At 38.0% G+C, this 18,767-nt stretch overlaps 1 protein-coding gene across 7 annotated transcripts in view; it reads left to right on the top strand.

Annotated features, from left to right (window-relative positions):
• Positions 1-18,767, top strand: part of LOC105090388 (core histone macro-H2A.1) — a 76,644-nt gene that overhangs the window by 32,453 nt on the left and 25,424 nt on the right. The window lies entirely within an intron of this gene.

The raw sequence follows: 18,767 nt of genomic DNA, 5'->3' as shown, positions 1-18,767 counted from the left end.
AACCTGTTCCAGCAGGGATGTGGATAGTTGGGATAGTTTGCTCTTTGGAATGACTGCCTTGTTAAAGGGGAAAATGAATGCATTATTTGGGTGCTTCCTGCCAGACCTACTCGGACTGAGACTAGGTTGTCGGTGCTGATGTTTTGTGGGAGTGAAATCCTCTCATGAGTGTGACCTAATTAGTTGGGCAGGCCAATTAATCCCAAGCCAGGGTCCTCCTAGCCCACCCTCAGGAGGGTCTGTGCCTGTGGGTGGTTGTACTCATCTGTCTGAGACTCCAAGGCGACTAGGACACATTTTCTGTGTCCCTTCCTTGCTGGGCCCTACCTCTCAGCTGTCGTCACAGATTCCAGCCAGCAAATTAGGAACAGTGCCATTAAAGCTGTGTCTAATAAATGGAATCTTAGGGCTGCCCCACCCTACCCTGCCCTGCAGTGCCCCCTCAGGAATCATCCTTCTGGCCTCCAGCCAGACTAGGTAGAAGTTACTTCCGGCCAAAGGTGACCTCCCTATTTTGTAAGACCCTCAAAAATCATTTGGAAACACCTTGTGGGGTTTAATGCAGTGTCAATGTCAAGATGTTCTTCCTACCTAATCCCAAAGCCCTCACCAGAGTGAGATTATGAGGACACCTTCCCAGGATAGGTCCAGGAGAACTGACCTGGAGTCACTCACTAGCCCACCCTCTGTGCCCAGCATGTCCCCTCCTCTGTGCCCATCCAAAGTTAGGCAGGTCTTTCCCACCTTCTATCATCTCTCACCTCTCATCCACACTATTGGCTCTCTTCAGTTGAGGTGGAAGAAGCTGTATTGTTTGTACATCCTTCTGGGTGCAAACACTTGCCTGAAAACAACAAAATTTAAATTCCTCTTGCCAACAGGCCCCCACCCCATCCCACCCGGCTCAGAATCACTCCCAGCTCTTTGAGAGAGAAACCCAATACTGAAGAGTATCCTGTAAGTTATTTCCAGATACTGCACTCAACCTGGCTCACAAGTCCTGGAGGAGGTTGGCCAGGTGGGGATTTCACAGAATGCTCCATTACTCATTCCTGCTAACTATAAAATTAGCAGATTGAACTGTTTCCTTTTCTCTTTGCAACATTTGCGTTTGTGGGGAGAAGCAGGACAGGGAAGGCAGGGGGAAGTGCTTGTTCCACCCCTCTTTAAATGTTAAAAAAGAAGACAGGTGCCAAATCCATTGTCTCTTGATCTTGGGCCTCAGGGAGCTGGCTGCCCACAGAGCAGGGCCCTTGGTGCTTGGTAGGCACTGGGGGCCCCCAGGGGCAGGACTGTACCCCCTCATATAGCCTTCCTGCGCTGCGACCAGAGCCATGGCCTTGCTCATGTGGGCTGCTGCTCTCTGATGTTCAAAAGCACCTCTCCAACTAGAGTGTCTCTTGCAACCGTGGGTTAAACCTTGCTCCATGTCACCCGCAGTCTTCTGCTGGAGTTTTTGTCCCATGACTTTCTGAACTTCCCAACTGACCGAACACTAAAATGCTTTTTCTTTCCTTTGGACTTGAAACATAGAGGGTGCTTTTGTGTATGTGTGCGTGTGTGTCTTTAGTGTCTAGTAGCTATATTTGGAACTCAGTGTTTCTAATAACCATATGCCAATAATCACTTGAACGCTCAACTTTTCCCTTGATTACAAAAGCAGGAAGTCTGTTATGGTGGTCTGTTTTTCTTCCACACAATAAAACACATTGTCTGCTTACTGTACCCGTATTTGGCTAACATTAAACCCTGGGGGAAGCTGAAATTGGAACCGTGAACAGCTAATTTTCAAAACATTTGTTTAATGTAAATTGTGGTGTCAGCTCCCAGAATCAGCGAAGAACCCTGCATCTCCAGGTTTCAGTGGAATGTTCTGAAAATAACCTTTCCAGAAACATGCAGAGAAAGCCTTAGTAACATGCTAAAGCACTTGTAGTGAAAGGGGGTTGGTATTTTTCAAGTGTCAACACTTGAATTCCAAATCATAATTTTTCCCCCAATTCTCTGTAATTGGAAGGTTTTGAAAGTCTCCAGTTGTGACAGCTGAGTCAGCTAGAGTGGAAACTGTTAGAGAAGGCAGCACGACCCACTGGGGGCTGGGAGTCTGGGGCCCTGGCAGTGCGTTGGGGTTCTTCCTTCCTACCTGGGAGGCTTCAGGCAAGTCTTTGCCTCAGTTTACCACCCCCCACCATGAAGTGATGGGGTCCAGTCCAGCCTTATAAATTCAGTTACTCTAGTGAGCAATCACATAATGTCTCTGGGTGATATGTGTAAGCATTTGGATGGTACAGAGGAGTGTGCAGTAATAAAATCTCTCTCACACCACAGCCCTCCCTCTCTCCTCCCCAGGGCAGTTTCCATAGTGAGTTTTCATGTACCCTTCCAAAAAGTATGCACATAAGAGCATATAGATATATAAAGCCTTCCCTATCCTGTTAGCCTTTGAAAATATATATATGAGTCATGTTACCCAATGTTTTGGCAGTGTGTTAGTGGCTACAGGTGCCAGCTCACCTGGCTTTGTATTATTCCAACTCTGCCAGTTCTTGGGTGGGTGACTTTGGGCAGTTATTTAACTTCTCTGGTATCTCAGTTTTCCTCATCTGTAAAATGGAGGCATAACACAGGCTGGTTGGGAGGCTTACTAGAGAGTTCATGTGCAGTGCTTATAGTGGTTTCTGGCACAAATGTCTACCTTGGCAGTTCTCCCTTTCCTCGGCATGTGGAGTTTCATGGTATGGCTCCAGTTACTGGTACGATATGCAGAACCGATGTAACCAGTTCTCCGGGATTGTTTTAGCATCCATTCTGACAAACAGTGCTGCGGTGACCATCGTTGTGTGGCGGGTCTCTGCTCACGTGCAACTGTGTCTATAGGAGAAAGTCTTCAAGGTGGACTCGCTGAGGCAGACAGTGTATTTTTAACCTTTGATGGCTGTTACTCACATATACAGCATATGGTCCCATTAAGAAATTTCAAAAGTGATATTATTCTTTTCACATTTGACACAGAGTTGTTTAAAGAAGATGGATCCATTCGATCCGTATTTATGGAGTCTCCATGTGCTGGTTTCCTCTTCTTGGTAGTGAGGCTACAGCAGTGGACCAAAGGCCCTCGCCCTCCCTTGGTGCTCAGTGAGCTCTGGTCTAGTGAGAGAGACAGAGTTGTTACAGAAGGTGGGGCGAGTGGATGCTTTGACCAAAATAAAGTGGGGTGATGGTGTGGTAGTGTTGTCTTACATAGATGGTCAGGTGAGACTTCTCTGGTAAGGTGACACTTGGATAGACCTGAGGGAGTAAGGTATCTGGGCATTCAAGTGACTAAGAAGAGAGAGCTCTTGGCATAGGGTGGGAGCATTCCTGGCTCCTCCCAGAAAAAACGTGACAGGCCTTCATGTGGGGTCCCTAATTTTTCATAACATGGATGGCTTTGGCAGTCAGGGCAGCCTGGGGACCCTTCTCAAGATAAGGTTTTCAAATGTATAAAATACTAAAGATTCAAAGGAAACCATTTATGCCTGAACCTCCCATGTTAAGACCCCTTGTCAGAATGCTCACCAAAAGTCATAGTGTAATCTTTTAGGGCATCTCCAAGAAGATAGTTTTTGCCAAAAGTTTTGATAAACAATAATCTTACCTAGGACTTTTCAAAGTAAACACACACTACCTCCCCAACTGAACTCCACCCCCGTGTGCAAATCACTCCTGGATCAAGAAGATACGCTAGCTCCTCACTACCTGGCAGAAAGCCCAGGATGATTTTGGTAAAGTGCCTCTTTCTTTTTTGAGAAATACTTAAACTGCAAGTGAGTGATTAATATTCTGGTAAGGGATGCCAAAGAAAGGATTGGTTCTTTTGAGAAGCTGCCATCCTTGCAAAATTTTGCTGACTTTTTAATGAAGTTTCCGGAGGCTCAAACATCAGAGCGAACAAGACTGGGTAATCTCGGGTTGATAATTTCACACACGTCTTTTTGAATAGTCAGTTCTGTAGATTCTTAAATATATCTCCCACTGACTGTGACCTTACCGGTTTTCTGCTCCTCAGAACAGAGCTGAGTGCATGCACAGTACATGGAGTTTTGGGGTTTGTAGAACAACATGCATTTCTAAAAACATCAATCGTTTTTGGAAATTGACAAAGTATTGCTTGTTAGCTTTTGTCACCCGGGGCCAGGATATGAAAAGAATCGACCACCTACTATCACCATTTCATATAAGAAAGAGCATTTTAATACCAAAAAGTTAGGAAGGAATATAATCTCAGACAACAGACCTTATGAAAAACTTAGAACACAGTACTGTTGGAACGTAGTGACATCTCATGAGACAACTGTGCAGACCTGAAGCACCCTGTCACAGGCTGCAAAACTTGCAGAGAAGAGGCACGCATTGTCTGCCAGTTGGACAGAGTGGAGGCAACAGGAAAGGAATGGCTGGTCTTACACAGGGTTTTTACCGCTTTCTCTGTCTTGGCCACCCATTTAGTCAGTTCGCCTGCCTTATCTCATTTTCCCGATGTGGAAGCTAAGACTTAAGAAAGGTGAGCCATTTGACCAAGGCTATGCAGCTAGTAGAATCAGGACTCAAATGCAAAAGTTCCGATACAGTGTCACTTGTGTGTCCTGTGACTGTGGACCACTTCCCTTGGCAGAATCCCCTCTGGTCTAGTGGTAGAAGGCTGCAAAGCCGCCCACTGCAGGGTGTGTGGGGCAACAGTTTAAAAAAATTTTTTAATATTATATTCTGGCCTCTCATTAAATTTATTTGTGCATTCATGATACATAGTCTGTTTATAATTTCCACCTCTCACCCTCTACAGTATTCTTGCTTTTCCTCATTTTATTAAGTTATAAATGACATATGTAATGTATACCTTTTAGGTGCACAGCATAATGATTTGACTTAATGTGTATCGTGAAATGATCGTTTCACAATAAGTGTAGTTAACATCCATCTCATGTAGATACAGAAAAAAATGTTTTTTAACTTGCGATGAGACCTCTTAGGATCTACTCTAACAGATTTCCTATATGTCACACAGCAGTGTTCACTGTAATCATCATGTTGTACATTACATCCCCAGTACTTATTTAACTGGAAGTTTGTACCTTTGACCACCTTCCTCCAATCCCTCCTTCCCCAACCCCCTGCCCCTGGTAACCAGAAATCTGAACTCTATTTTTCTGTGAGTTTGGTTTTTTATTATTATTTTTTAAGATTCCACATATGAGAATGACTATTTGATATTTGTCTTTCTTTGTCTGACTTATTTCTCTTAGCATAATACTGTCAAGGTCCATCGATTTTGTTGCAGGTGGCAGAATTTACTTCATTTTTATGGCTGAGTAATATTCCATTTTGTTTATATAGGTGTATATATATGTGTGTGTATCATATTTTCTTTATCCTTTCATCTACTGATGACACTTAGGTGGTTTCCATATTTCCATATCTTGTAAATAATGCTGTGGTGAACAGCTTGCCTTTTCATTTTGTTGATGGTTTCCTTTGCTGTGCAGAAACTTTTTAGATGTATCCTACTCGTTTATTTTTGCTTTTGTTGCCTTTTCTTATGGTGTCAAATCCAAAAAATCATTGTCAAGATTGATAACAAAAAGCTTACTGTTTGTTTTCTTCTAGGAGTTTTATGGTTTCTGGTCTTATGTTCAAGTCTTTAACCATTTTGAGGTAATTGTTGTGTATAGTGTAAGGTAGTGGTGCAGTTTTACCCTTAGTTGTGGCTGTCCAGTTTTCCCAACACCATTTATTGAAATCACTGTCTTTTCTCTACTGTATTCTTGGCTCCTTTGTTGTAAATTAATTGGCCATATATGCATGGGTTTATTTCTGGGCTCTGTATTCTACTCTGTTGATCTGTGTGTCTTTTTATGCCCATGCCATACTCTTGATTACTAAAACTTTATAATGTAGTTTGAAGTCAAGGAGCGTGATGCCTCCAGATACGTTCTTTCTCAAGATAGCTTTGGTTATTTGGGGGTCTTTCATGGTTCCATACAAATTTTAGATTGTTCTATTTCTGTGAAAAATGGCTTTGGACTTTGGATAGGGATTGCATTGAATCTTTAGATTGCTTTGGGCATTATGGACATTTTACAGTATTAACTCTTCCAGTCCTTAATTACAGAATATATTTACTTTTATTTGGATCTTTAATTTCTTTCATCAGTGTCTTATAGTTTTCATTGTGTAGGGCTTTCACCTCCTTGGTTAAATTTAATCCTAGGTATTCCTTTTAGTGCGGTTGTAAATGGGATTACTTTCTTAATTTCTCTCTCTGATAATTCATTATTAGTGTATGGAAATACTGCAGAAAAAAAAAAAAAGAAATACTGCAGGTATCTGTATTGATTTTGTATCCTGTAACTTTACTGAATCCATTTACTAGTTTTAATAATTTTTTTGGTGGATTCCTTAGGATTTTCTACATATAATATCATGTCATCTGCAAATAGTAGTTTTACTTCTTCCTTCCTCATTTGGATACCTTTTCTTTTTCCCTAATTGCTGTAGCTAAGACTTTCAGACTATGTTGAGTAGCAGTGGTAAGAGTATGCATCCTTATCTTGTTCCTGTTCTTAGAGGAAGAGCTCTCCGCTTTTCATCGTGAGTATGATGTTAGCTGTAGGCTTGGCATATATGGCCTCTATTATGTTGGGGTATGTTCGCTCTGTATCCACTTTGTTGAGAGTTTTAAAATCACAGATAGACGTTGAATTTTGTCAAATGCTTTTTCTGCATCTGTTCAGATGATACTGGAATCATCATATGACTTTTTATCCTTCATTAGTTAATGTGGTGTATTACATTGATGGATTTGTTGAACCATCTTTGCATCCTTCGAATGAGTTCCACTTGATCATGGTGTATTATCCTTTTAAAAGATTGTTGAATTCAATTTGCTAGTATTTTATTGAGAATTTTTCCATCTGTGTTCATCAGGGATATTGGCTTGTAATTTTAGTTATTTATTTATTTCTTTAGTGTCCTTGTCTGGTTTTGGTTCAGGATAATGCTGGCCTTGTACAATGAGTTTGGAGCATTTCCAACTCTTCTACATTTTGCAAGAATTTGCAAACGATTGATATTAATTCTTCCTTAAATGTTTGGTAGAATTCACCTGTAAAGCTGTCTGGTCCTGGACTTTTGTTTGTTGGATTACAGATTCGATCTCATTACTAGTAATTGATCTGTTCCGTTTTCTGCTTCTTCATGACACCCTCTTGCTAGGTTGTATGTTTCTAGGAATTTATCCATTACTTCTAGGGTGTCCAGTTTGTCAGCATATAATTGTCATAGTAGTCTTTTGTGATCCTTTGTACTCGTGTGGTATCGGTTTAATGTCTCCTCTTTAATTTCTGATTTTAGTCGTTTGAGTTATTTCTCTTTTTTTCTTTCTGAGTCTAGCTAGTTTTTATATTTTCAGAGAACCACCTATTCCATTTATCATTTCTGCTGTCTTTTTAGTTGCTATTTCATGTATTTCTCCTCTGGTCTTTATTTCCTTCTACCATTTTTGGGCTTCAGTTCTTTTTCTAGTTCCTTCAGTTATAAAGTTAGGTTGTTTAGTTGAGATGGTCTGTTTGTTTTGATGTAGGCATTTATAGCTATAAACTTCCCTTTTAGAATTGCTTTTGCTGCATCTCGTAAGTTCTGGCATGTTGTATTTCCATTTTTATTTGTCTTAAAGTATTTTATTTCTCTTTTGATTTTCTCTTTGACCCACTGTTGTTTAGTAGCATGTTGTTTAATCTTCACATATTTGTGATTTTTCCAGTTGTCTTGTAGTTGATTTCAGGTTTTGTACCATTGTGGTCAGAAAAGATGCTAGATATGATTTCAGTTTTCTTAAAATTTATTAAGTCTTGTTTTGTGGCCTAACGTGGTATATTCTGGAGAATATTCCATGTATGCTTGAGAGGAATGTATATTGTTTCTTTGGGCAGAATATTCTATATGTATCTGTTAAGTCCATCAGGTTTAACATGTTGTTTAAGGTCCATGTTTACTTATTGATCTTCTGTATGGATGATCTCTCCGTTGATGAAAGCAGGGTATTAAAGTCCCCTATTATTACTGTGTTGCTGTCTGTTTCTCCCTTTAGTTCTGTTAATATTTGCCTTATATATTTATTTGTTCCTAAGTTGGGTGCATATTTAGAAATATTATATCCTCTTGTTGGATTGACTTCTTTATTACTATATAATGCCATTCATTGTCTGTCATTGCAGTCTTTGTTTTAAAGTCTATTTTGTCTGATATAAGTGTAGCTACCCCAGTTTTCTTTTGGGTTCCATTTACTTGGGAAATCTTTTTCCATCCCTTTACTTTCAGTCTGTGTTTATCCCGACATCTGAAGTTGGTCTCTTGTGACAGCATATAAACAGGTATTGTATGTTTATCCATTCAGCTGTTCAGTGTCCTTTTTTTGTTGTTGCAATTGTATTTTGCTTTATTTTATAAATATTTTCCATAAAAATTTGAAATGTAAAGAAAAAAATAACCAAATGTAATAGCTTAATAGAAATTAAATGTTTCTTTAAAGGAAACTCATGACACAAATATGAAACTATCACTGGAATTAGTAAATATCAAAATCAGTGTTAAGATTTTAATTACTATATAGAGACTATATTTTTGTATATATATTTTTATTGAAATATAGTCAGTTTATAGTGTTGTGTCAATTTTTTGTGTGCAGCATGTTTGTCATACGTGAACTGTTTTATAAATAAGTTTTTTTTTTTAGATTCCACATATGAATGCTATTAAGTTGTATGAGCTGCTATATATTCTGGAAATTAAGCCTTTGTCAGTCTCATCTTTTGCAAATATTTTCTCCCATTCTGTAGGTTGTCATTTTGTTTTGCTTATGGTTTCCTTTGCTGTGCAAAAGCTTATAAATTAGGTCCCATTTAAAAATTTTTGCTTTTATTTCTATTGTCTAGGTAGACTGCCTTAGGACAACATTGCTAAGATTTATGTCAGATAATGTTTTGCTTTTGTTTTCTTTTAAGAGGTTTATAGTGTCTTGTCTTATGTTTAATTTAAGTCTTTAAGCCATTTTGAGTTTATTTTTGTGTAAGGTGTGTGGGAGTGTTCAAACTTCATTGATTTACATGTAGCTGTCCAGTTTTCCCAAAACCATTTGCTGAAGAGACTGTCTTTACTCCATTGTGTGTTCTTGCCTCCTTTGTCAAAGATTAATTGACCAAAAGTTTGTGGGTTTATTTCTGGGGTCTCTATTCTGTTCCATTGATTCATATGTCTGTTTTTGTACCAATACCATGCTCTTTTGATTACTGTAGCTCTGTAGTATTGTCTGAAGTCTGGGAGGGTTATATTACTCCAGCTTCATTCTTCTTCAGTATTGCTTTGGCAATTATGGGTCTTTTGTGATTCCATATAAATTTTAGCAATATTTGTTTTAGTTCTGTGAAATATGTCCTGGGTAATTTGATAGTGATTGCGTTAAATCTGTAGATTGCTTTGAGCAGTATGGCCATTTTAACAATATTAATTCTTCTGATCCAAGAACATGGGATATCTTTCCATTTCTTTAAGTCATCTTTCTTTAGTCAATGTTTTGTAGTTCTCGTATAAGTCTTTTACTTCCTTGGTCAGATTTATTTCTAAGTATTTTATTTTTTTGGATGCAATTTAAAAAGGGATTGTTTCTTTACTTTCCTTTTCTGATATTTCATTGTTAGTGTAAAGAAATACCACTGATTTCTGTATGTTAATCTTGTATCCTCTTACCTTGCTGAATTCTTTTATCAGCTCTAGTAGTTTTTGTGTGGAGCCTTTAGGGTTTTCTATATATAGTATCATGTCATCTGCATGTAATGACAGTTTTACCTCTTGTCTTCTAATTTGGATCCCTTTTTATTTTTTTTTTCTTGTCTAATTGCTATCAACCACTCTGTCTTTTGATTGGAGAATTTAGTCCATTCACATTTTTAAAAAATTTACATATATGTACTATTCATTGCTTCTAAAACAGTTTAGGGCTTTAGCTTTTTAAACTTACATAGTTATCAAAGTAATAAAGCCAACCACAAAGTAAGAGTCAACAGAATGCAGTAATCCAATCATAAAGGACAGTCAAATGTGCTTACATGTATTCAAGAAATCAGTCATCTAAGTTATAAATAATAAGTAGTTCATTTGTGTCCCCCCCCTTTTTTTTTTTTAAGATTCCACATATAAGCAATACCATATGTCATTTTTTTTTCCCTTTCTGGTTTACTTCACTTAGAAGGACGATCTCCAGGTCCATCCATGTTGCTGCAAATGACATTATTTTATTGAAGAGACTGTCTTTTCTCCATTGTATATTCTTGCCTCCTTTGCTGTAGATTAATTGACCATAAGTGCATGGGTTTGTTTCTGGACTTTCTATCCTATTCCATTGATCTATGTATTTGTTTTTGTGCCAGTACCATACTGTTTTGATTACTGTAGCTTTGAAGTACAGTCTGATGTCACGAAGTGTGATTCCCCCAGCTCCATTCTTTTCAAGATTCTTCTTGCTATTCAGGGTCTTTGTGTTTCCATACAAATTTTAACATTTTTTGTTCCAGCTCTGTGAAAAATGTCATTGGTAATTTGATAGAGATTGCATTGAATCTGTACGTTGCCTTGGGTAGTATGGACATTTTAACAATATTGATTCTTCCAGTCCAAGAACACAGTGTATCTTTACATTTGTTAATGTTGTCTTCAGTTTTTTCCATCATTGTCTTAATAGTTTTTGGAGCACAGGTCTTTTGCTTCCTTGGGTAGGTTTATTCCTAGGTATTTTATTCTTTTTGGTGTGATGGTAAATGGTACTGTTTCCTTACTTTCTTTTTCTGCTATTTCATTGCTAGTGTATAGAAATGCAACTGATTCCTGAATATTAATTTTGTATCCTGCAACTTTACCAAATTCATTGATGAGTTCTGGTAGTTTTCTGGGCACTTCTTTAGGGTTTTCTATGAAGAGTATCATGACATCTGCAAACAGTGACAGCTTTAGTTCTTTGTTTCCAGTTTGGATTTCTTTTCTTCTTCTCTGCTCTGGTAGGGCTTCCAAAACTATGTTGAATAAAAGTGGCAAGAGTGGGCATCCTTGTCTTATTCCTGATCCTAGAGGAAATGCTTTAGTTTTGCCCCATTAAGTATGATGTTACCTGTGGGTTTGTCATGTATGGCCTTTGTTATGTTGAGGTATGTTCCTTCTATGACCACTTTCTGGGGATTTTTTTTTATCATAAATGAATGTATTTTATCAAAAGCTTTTCTGCGTCATGGTGTATGATCCTTTTAATGCATTGTTGGAGTCTATTTGCTGGTATTTTGTTGAGGATTTTTGCATCTTATATTCGTAAGTGATACTGCCCTGTAATTTTTTTTGTGATATCTTTGTTTGATTTTGATATCAGGGTGATCATGGGCTCACAAAATGAGTTTTGAAGTGTTCCTTCCTCTTCAATTTTTTGGGATAGTTTCAGAAGGATAGGTGTTAACTCTTCTCTAAATGTTTAGTATAATTCACCTGTGAAGCATTCTGGTCCTGGACTTTTGTTTGTTGGGAGTTTTTAAATTACTGATTTAATTTCAGTATTGGTAATTGGTCTATTATATTGTCTCTTTCTTCCTGGTTCAGTCCTGGCAAATTGTACCTTTCTAAGAAATTGTCCATTTCTCCTAGGTTTTCCTTTTTGTTGGCATATAGTTGCTCATAGCAGCCTCTTACAATCCCTTGTAATTTCCATGGTGTTGGTTATAACTTCTTTTTTATTTCTGATTTTATTCATTTGGGCCCTCTCCCTTTTTTTCTTAATGAGTCTGACTGAAGGTTTATCAATTTTATTTATCTTTTCAAAGAATGAGCTTTCAGTTTCATTTATTTTTTCTATTTTTTTAGTCTCTTTCATTTATTTCTTCTCTAATCTTTATGATTTCTTTTCTTCTACTAACTATTGGTTTTGTTTGTTCATCTTTCTCTAGCTGCTTTAGATGTAAGATTAGGTTGTTTACTTGAGATTTTTCTTCTTTCCTGAGGTAGGCTTGTATCGCTATAAACTTCCCTCTGAGAACTGCTTTTGCTATATCCCAGAGGTTTTAGATGATTGTGTTTTCATTTTCATTTGTCTGAAAGTATTCTTTTATTTCCTCTTTGATTTCTTCAGTGATCCTTTGGTTGTTTAGTAGCATATTGTTTAGCCTCTACATGTTTGCAGCTTTTTTCCTTGTAGTTGACTTCTAACCTTATAGCATTGTGGTTGGAAGAGATGCTTGATACGATTTCAGGTTTCTTAAATTTATTGAGGTTAGCTTTGTGGGCCAAAAAGTGGTCAGTTCTGGAGAGTGTTGCCTGTGCACTTGAGAAGAATGTGTATTCTGTTGCTTTCAGGTGGAATGCTCTATAGATATCATTTAAGTCTGTCTGGTCTAATGTGTTATTTAGGGCCTGTGTTTCCTTATTGATTTTCTGTCTAGATGGTCTGTCCATTGATGTAAGTGGGGTGTTAAGGTCACCCACTATTATTGTGTTATTGTCAATTTCTCCTTTTATGTGTGTTAACAATTGCCTTATATATTGAGGTGCTCCTATGTTGGGTGCATATATACTTAAAATTGTTATATCCTCTTCTTGGATTGATCCCTCAAGTATTATGTAGCATCCTTTCTCTTCTAATAGTCTTTATTTTAAATTGTATTTTGTCTGATACAAGTATTGCTACTCTAGCATTCTTTTGATTTCTGTTTGCATGGAATATCTTTTTCCATCCCCTTACTTTCAACCTGTATGTGGCTTTAGCTCTGAAGTGGGTATCTTGTAGACAGCATATATATGGGTCTTGTTTTTGTGTCCATTCAGCCAGTCTATGTCTTTTGGTTGGAGTGTTTAAATCTATTTATATTTAAGGTAATTATTGATACATATGTTCTTATTGCCATTTTGTTAATTATTTTGGGTTTGTTTTTGTAGGTCTTTTTTTTTTTTTCTCTTTGTCCTCCTTTCTTGTGGTTTGATGATTAGAGAAATTCCTTTAACATTTGTTTTAAAGCTGATTTGGTGGTGTTGAATTCTTTTAGTTTTTGTTTATCTGTGAAACTTTTGATTTCTCCATCAAATCTGAATGAGAGCCTTGCTGGATAGAGTATTCTTGGTTGTCTCTTTTCCTCTTTCATCACTTTAAACATATCATGCCACTCCCTTCTGGCCTGTAGAGTTTCTGCTGAAAAATCAGCTGATAACTTTATGGGAATTCCCTTGTATGTTATTTGTTGCTTTTCTCTTACTGATTTTAACATTTTCTCCTTATCCTTAATTGTCAGTTTGATTACTGTGTACCTTGGTGTATTCCTCCTTGGGTTGATCCTGTGTGGAACTCTCTGCACTTCCTGGACTTGGGTGACTTTTTCCTTTCCCAAGTTAGGGAAGTTTTCAGTTATTATCTCTTCAAAAATTTTCTCAGGTCCTTTCTCTTCTCTTTCTGGGACCCCTATAATACGAATATTAGTGCACTTCATATTGTCCCAGAGTTCTCTTAAACTATCCTATTTCTTTCCGTTCTTTTTTCTGTTCTGTAGTAGTGATTTCCACTAATACATCATCTAGCTCACTGATCCGTTCTTCTGCCTCATCTAGTCTATTCTTGTTTCCTTCTAGTGTGTTACTCATTTCAGTGATTTCATTCTGTGGGTATTCTTTATATTTTCCAACTCTTTGTTAAAAATTTCTCTCTCTGCATCTATATGCCATATCTCTGAATATCTTTGCCGTCATTATTCTGAACTGTTTCTCGGATAAATTGCCTATCTCCTCATCACTTATTTCTTCTGGCTTTTTATCTTGTGCCTTAGCCTGGAAGATAATCCTCTGCCACCTCTGTCTCTCTCTTTGTATTTTTAGGTAGGTTGGTTATGTTTCTCAACCTTGGAGAAGTGGCCCTCCTATGCATCCCAGCAGTAAACTCCTCTTCTGTCACCCAAGGGCTAGGGTCCAGCCTGTCCCAGTGTAGAGGTTTGGGGATCATTTATTTCTGGTATCTGCCCCCTGGTGGATGAGGCTAGACTAGTCTTATACAGGTTTCTTGGCAGGAGGAGTCGGTGCCTGCCCACTGCTGGGTGAAGCTTGGTCCTGGACCTCTGGTGGGTAGGGCAGTGTCTAGAGGCCTTTGTGGCTTAGGAAGTTTGCTGATGGGTGGGTCTGTGTTCCCACCCAGTATGCTGTTTTGCTTGAGGCTTCCCTATAGGCTGTAGGGTGGGGCTAGGTCTTGGTGCTAATGATCCAATCAAGATGTCAGCCTCCAGGAGAGCTCATGTAGATGAACACTCCCAGAATGTCTGCCACCAGCTTTTATGTCCCCTGGATGAGCTGTAGCTGTCCCCTACCTCCCCAGGAGACCCTCCAAAACCAGCAGGCAGGTCTGGCCCAGGTTCTAATGAAATCACTGCCTCTGCCCTTGGACCTGGCATACACGAGATTCTGTATAGTTCCCAAGAGAATGAAGTCTCTGTTTCCCCCAGTCCCTTGGGGCTCTTGGAGTTAAGCCCCACTGGTGTTCAAAACCAGATGTCCTGGGGTCTTCTTCTCTCAGTGCTGGGACCCCAGGCTGGGGAGCCTGACATAGGGCTCAGAATTCTCACTCCTGTGGGAGGGCCTTTGTGACTTAATTACTCTTCAACTTGTGGGTCACCCACCCAGGGGGTATGGGGCCCACTTATATCATGAGCACGCCCCTCCTACCGTCCTGCTGTGGTTCCCTCTCTGTTTCCAGTTGAGGATCTTTTTTGCTAGATCCTTCTATTTTTTTGGTTGGTTGTTTAGCAGTCAGTTGTGGTTTTGCTTTTGCTGTGAGGAGAGGCGAGCTCATGGTCCTACTACTATACCATATTGGCCAGAAGGAAATCTTCTAGCCCATTTCCATTTAAACTATTGATAGATATGTACTTATTCCCACTTGATTAATTGTTTTTTGGCTATTTTGTAGTTCCTCTGCTTCTTCTCTTGCTCTCTTCCTTTGTGATTTGATGATTTTTTTAGTGATATGCTTACATTCCTTTGTCTTTCTCTTTTGTGTTTCTGCTATAGGCTTTTGCTTTGTGTTTACCATAAGACTTAACTTATATTTATAACAGGATTTTAAGCTGATAAGTTTGTTCCCATTTTAAAACTACGTTTTTGCTCTCCCCTCCACATTTTATGTTTTTGCCATCACAATTTTGCATCTTTTTATCTTGTGTAGCCTTTAACTAATTATTGTAGTTACAGTAATTTTTAGTACTTTAGTCTTTTAAACTTTAGACTAGCTTAACAAGTGATTAATCCACCACCTTTACTATGTATTTACCTTTACCAGTAAGACTTAAACTTTCATGTTTCCCTGTTACTAATTAGTGCCTTTTCTTTTCAGCATAAAGAAGTCCCCTTATCATTTCTAGTAAGGCCAGTTTAGTGGTGATGAACTCCTTTAGCTTTTGCTTGTCTGCAGAACTCTTTCTGTATTCTTCACTTCTGAAGGATAGCTTTGCTGGGTAGAGTATTCTTGGCTGGAAGTTTTTTTTACTTTTAGCACTTGGAAAAATAATGCCAAGTCCCTCCTGGCCTGCAAAGTTTCTGCTAAAAAAATCTGCTAATAGGCTTATGGGAGTTTTCTTATAGGTAACAAGTTGTTTTCCCTCTTGCTGTTTTTAAGGTTTTTCTCCTTGTCTTTAACTTTTGCCATTTTAATTATAATGTGTCTTGGCATGGTTCTCTTTGTGTTGTTCTTATTTGGAACTCCCTCGGCTTCCTGGCAGGATTTTCTTCTTTTTTATGACTGAATAATATTCCATTGTATGTGCATGTATACCACATTTTCTTCATCCATTCATCTGTTGTTGGACAGTTAGGTTGTTTCCATGTCTTGGCTATTATAAATGAAGCTTCTATGAGCATGGGGTGCAGGTATCTCCTCAGTAGAGTGTTTTCATTTCCTTTGGATATATTCTCAGAAGTAGAATTGCAGGAGCACATGGTGGTTATTTTTAATTTTCTGAAGAACCTGCATACTTTTTTCCCATAATGACTGAACTAGTTTACAGTGTGGGGCAACAGCTTTAATGCAGGTGGCCATAAGCAAATGAATCATTGCTAAAAATTACCAGAATTAATTATCACATGTTAAGCTTTATAACCTGGCTACATTGGCATCTGCTGACTGGTTTCAGGGTCACAGGGAAGCTCTCAGGCCCCCTTCTCCAATAAAACCAGCTCCAGTTCCCAGATGCCTGAAATTCTTTCATTTAGGGCTTTCTCACCTCTTAAAATCCAAGTATCCTTGGGCAGAAGCACTAAATCTTTATCTGCTTATCAACTGCATTCCACTCTGGAGCATTTACTGAGCGCCTCCTGTATGAATGGAGTTCACTGGGTAGAGCAGTGGTTTTTGAACTTTTTTGCTTGCATACTTCCTAAAGCATTTTAAAAAATCTTTATATCTGACACATTTAAAATCTGGCAGCTGAACTTTTCATAATAAACTTAAATATCTGAAAGGGGTATAATTTTGATATATAATAAATATTGACATTTAAAAGGAAAATTGTTTCATCACTCATTTAAATGTAGCCAAAGAAATCTAAATACCGTGATGATTTGCTATACCACAAAATACACAGAGGCTCCTTTTTAACAGTTGGAAAATTTACATTATGATTCTCCTTTGAGCCCTTATTTCTCTTTCTCTTGCCCCGCAAAATGTTATCCTGATGTAACACTTTTTTTTTTTTTGGTTATAGTATGTTATTGATCTACACAAAACAAAAATAATATATAGAAATTCAAATTTATTTTGAAAAAATTTCTTGTGATCATAAAAGCACTGAATGTTATGGTTTCTACAAGATTGAATAGTTGCCGTATTTATTAATGATACATAATTGATCAAACCAACAAATACTTTACAAATTTTAATTTTAACTATTAAGAAGAAAATAAAATTTTCTTGGAATTGTATCATGTAACAGGATGGATGGAGATAAAACTTTTTCAGTTAACTCAAGTATCTAGGATAAATGTTACTTATCTGAATGAATGTTAATGTTGCTCAAATGAGTCAGGGTTCATAATCCTATATTTTTATATTTATAGGCATAAGTGCCTGGAAAATCTTGTTCACAAAAATAATTAAATGGGAATAGAAAGGATTTTGTTATAGCAACATCACTCAATCCTCTGAACTTTTTCTGAGTTACATGCCAACAATCACATAGTAATCTGTCATCAATTTGTTTTAATAAATGCTTTATTTTAGAATTGTTTTAGATTTACAGAAGTTACAAAGCCAGTACAGAGAGTTCTTAAATATCCTTCACCCAGTTTCCCTGTTGTTAACGTCTTCCATTACACTGATACATTCATCACAACTAGGAAACCAGCATTGGAACATTACTATTAACTAAATTCCATCAATCTGTTCTTTAATGATCTATCAGCTGTTAACTTAATTTGGTATTTCTTCAGTTTTGTTGAAAGCACAGAATTAGGAACATCTGACTTGTGAAAGGATTTGTCATCCAGCCTTTTCCCTTCCTGATTTCCTGGAAAGTAGATCAAAAAAAGGCCTTACTAAGACTTACCATTTAATAGTTGATTATACCTGTTTCTGTTACACTTGTCAAATCTGACACACTCAAAGTATTAGGAAAACCAAAATAGTGTTAATTTTAATATATCTTTGCTAATACCATGTTTCTTGATAAAATGCTTTTTGTCTTAGCATTTATATCTAAACCTTGCAGCATCAAATTTAGCTCATTTAATTTATGGAAAATGTTCCAGGGTAGCCATATAACCTAAATTCCAAAGCAATCCTTATTGTTAAAGCTCGTAGCAAAATTAGACCTTATTTTTCAGTGTAAGTAAAAACGTTGATATATTAACGAATTTGGATCCTAACAGGGCAAATGGATAGGGCAGAGCCTTGCCCCAAGTTTACTGTCCAGATCCTTCCTTCAGGAAGTCATGGCCATTTGTAATATTTCTTACCTCCTAATTTCTTGATTTGCACCCACTGGACCATCCTTCAGAAGTGATGTACTTTTTGATAACAATTAGGGGAAGGGAAAAGGTGAAGTATCTCAACAAAAATTGCCATTGTTCCCACTTTTCTTCACTTGATAATATATCTGAATGCAAAAAGATTTCCAAGTGAGCCAAAATACCCATTTCTAATACAAGCCTTGTCCTTAACAGAAATATCTAAAAGATTGGGAAAGGCATGCATCCCTCTTTGAAGGGTGGTGCACCATGCTAATGCCTACTCTTGGGGAGTGGGAGAAGTGATTGTGGAGGGAGACCCAGCATGAAACTTTGACTGCAGGCTCAGATCCATTTTAGGAAGAAGTACATTAGGAAGTTGAGGATCTGGGAAGTAATTAAACCTCTCTACACAACATACCCTTGCAAGGCTCTTGGAAACCCCAGGATGCAGATACTTCAGACTGAATGATGCTGGGAGGAGGCCTAAGAGCCTGCCAAGATCCATGCCCACAACAGGGGGGATGAGGCATCCCAAGGGGACAGGTAGGCTTACCAGCAGTTTCCATATGGATCTTTCTCCAAGACTGGTCTTAATGAAGGAGGGTGGGAGAGTCTTACCTCCTGGGCTTGGGAGGGTGATGGTCCTTGGTCTGCTTTTTGGCTCTTTGAGGACTAAAGGCCCAGAGCAGTTTGTTTTTATCCCAGACATGAATACCGTACAGCCATCT

This window comes from Camelus dromedarius, chromosome 3, assembly GCF_036321535.1.
Source record: "Camelus dromedarius isolate mCamDro1 chromosome 3, mCamDro1.pat, whole genome shotgun sequence".
NCBI lineage: Eukaryota > Metazoa > Chordata > Mammalia > Artiodactyla > Camelidae > Camelus > Camelus dromedarius.
This window is presented reverse-complemented; position numbering and strand designations above follow the sequence as displayed.